The 2608-nt window shown below is 65.1% G+C and overlaps 1 protein-coding gene across 1 annotated transcript in view; it reads left to right on the top strand.

Annotated features, from left to right (window-relative positions):
• Nucleotides 1–2489: 2489 nt before the first annotated feature.
• Nucleotides 2490–2608, top strand: part of TTBK1 (tau tubulin kinase 1) — a 109223-nt gene continuing 109104 nt past the window's right edge. Inside the window, exon 1 of the mRNA XM_041424071.1 lies at nt 2490–2590. The gene's annotated coding sequence lies outside the window, so the exon portion shown is untranslated. The remainder of the gene's footprint in view (nt 2591–2608) is intronic.

The raw sequence follows: 2608 nt of genomic DNA, 5'->3' as shown, positions 1-2608 counted from the left end.
TCGCATCAGCAGCCCACACTGGGTTTTCTATGTGCTTTGTTCCCGAAAGTCCTTGCTGATGAATCTCCACATGTCCCCTTAGGCAGCACTTGGGGCTGCCCAGCCTGAGGGTGGGCTAAAGGCTCCAGCATCAAACCCTTCCATGCCCTCCAGCTTGATACTGTTGCTCAACCCAATTTACTGCTGGGTCTGTGCTTGGTGCTCCAGCAGCACCGTGAAAGAGAGATCTGAAGGATCCTGAGAAGTAAGGACGATCTCTTGGCGAAAACCAGCTCCCTCACCTCATTTTGGTTTGCCCACTTCCTTTGCCTCTCCAACTCAGCACCATGAACCAGTGTTTGGGAATACTAGTGGACCTGCAGCACAGAGAGCCCACTGCCAATCACCTCTCAATTATATACCTGGAGTGACAGGAACCTTGGCATGAGGTGCAGCTGTGGGTGTCTTAACCCCTGGGACTGCAGGATGAGCTGCTACAGGGCTAGAGGTTCCCTGGAGTCTCTGTGGAATGCTTCCATGCAGCAAGTTCTCAATGCAGGGGGCTCCAGACAGTGGAGGAACATTGTAGGGGCCTGGTGGCCCTGTTCTCCCAGATCTGAGTGGCTGGGGGTGGCCAGGGTTGTGCTGGGTCTGCCTTGGCACAAGCATGACTGTCTTGTCACAACAAATCCCCTCTATCTCCACCCTGGTCCCAAGGGACTGCTCTGGTGGGGGAAAAGCCTTGGCTGGGAGGTATTCCACAAGGGATGTGGGAGCATAGCAGCCCTGTGGAAGCTGGTGTGATATCCCACTCACGAGACAGATGGGAACCTCCATCTATGGATCAGCACCAGGCTGGGTCTGATGGGGACACTCTGATGGGGACAGGGAGAAGGCACCAGTGTGTTGCAGGGAGGGTCTGGCAGCAGTGTCCCTTGCAGCATGTTTTGTGAAGGCACAGAACAGTGCCCATCCTCAGTTTGGGACAGAGGCATAAATATGGATGATTTGCAGCGAAAAGAAGGCAGAGCCATGAGCGTTGCACAGCACATCTGTAGGAGCCACGTGCTTATCTGTGCTTCAAGTACAATGTGATTTGCAGTGAGCTGGAGCAGGGAGAATGGCACCTCTCTGGAGCAGGGCCACAGCTGTGCCCCTCAGGGTAGGGGAACAGGCAAACTGCCCAGGGACAGGCACACTGCTCAGCTGCATGCAGGGACAGGCTCACTTGTCTGAGCCTTTTTTGGGTGCTGCACCCAGCCATGAGCAGCTGGGTTTGTTCCCAGCCCTGGCAGGGCAAGATCTGGCTCTATATGAATGGGGAATGATTCTGATCCCAGCGGTGCAGTGTCCAGGCCACTGCCAGTGGTGCTGGTCCTGGTCCCAGTGTAGTGTCCTGGCCAGACTGTGGTGATGCTGCCACTCGCAGTGCAGTGTAGTGCACCAGTCCCTTCTTGGCCCTTGCCCAGAGGACTGGAGTAAAAAGCCGCAGGCCAGCACAGGGCAGCGCTGGGCCCACAGTGGTGACGCTGCCAGTCCCCGTGCAATGCAAAGTCCAGCCTCAGGCAGATGTGCTGGCTCTGGCCTTGGTCCCAGCAGTGCAGTCACTGTGCAGCCTGTGCCAGCGCTGGCCCCGGTCCCAGGGCAGTGCGGTGCCCAGGGCCATGCTGGCGATGCCAGCGCTGATGCCACCAGCGCAGAGACAGGCACCGATCCCTGTCCTGGCAGGGCCGGCGATCGCGCTGGCACTGCCGATGCCGGTCCCGTTCCCGGTCCTAGGACGGGGCAGCGCCCTGCCGCTCCTGTTCCCAGTCCCGGGCCGAGTCCCACGGCAGTGCGCTTCCCAGCACGCGGAGCGGCGGCGCGCTGCGGTGCCCAGCCGCATGTGCCGCCACTCGGTGCCCGGTGCCGGCTGACGGTGGAGGCGGGCCCGGGGCGGGCCGGGCCGGGCGGGGACGGCCCGCGGGTGATGTCAGGCTGATGCTGTCGGTGCGGCGCGCGGTGCATTGTGGGCGAATCCCGCCGCCCGCCGCGGCTCCGAGGGGGAGGATGCGCTCGGGGCCGGCCCGTCCCACAGCCGCAGCCGCAGCGCGCCGGGCCGGCGGCACCGCGCCCGACGAGCCGCACTGAAGGGCGTGGGGCATGCGCTGCCTGCGCTGGCCGCAGCGGGAGGCGCCGGCGGCGGCGGGGCCAGGTGAGCTGGGCCGGGCCGGGCCGGGCCGCGCCGCGGCGGGCACGGGTGGGGAAGGGAGGGACGGAGCGAGCGTCCCGCTGGCGGCCTGCGAGATGCGGGACCGGGGACCGCACCGGGCCGGGCCGTGCCGAGGCTGCGCGCGGGGCACTGCGGGAGATGTAGTTTGCCGCCCCACCCGGCGCCTCCAGCCGAAGGGAGAGAGTCCCGCGCGCGGGACTCGGGTTCCCAGCATGCCCGCGGGGGTGGGCGGGCCAGCGGCGGAGTGACGGCCCGGTGCCACCAATGAGAAGGTGGGCCGGGTGGGGCGAACCAACTGCCGAGAGGGGCGGCGGGGAGTGGGGGGGCGGCGTGCCGGCAGCTGCAGTGCAGGGGCGGACGCGGCCACCTCCTCGGCGGGGGGAGGCGGGCCGGCCCGAGGTGAGGGCAGGGCAGGGC

This window comes from Onychostruthus taczanowskii, unplaced genomic scaffold (assembly GCF_017590055.1).
Source record: "Onychostruthus taczanowskii isolate IOZ18803 unplaced genomic scaffold, ASM1759005v1 scaffold80, whole genome shotgun sequence".
Taxonomy (NCBI): Eukaryota; Metazoa; Chordata; class Aves; order Passeriformes; family Passeridae; genus Onychostruthus; species Onychostruthus taczanowskii.
The sequence above is the reverse complement of the archived record's forward strand: the minus strand, read 5'-3'. Positions and strand labels throughout refer to the sequence as shown.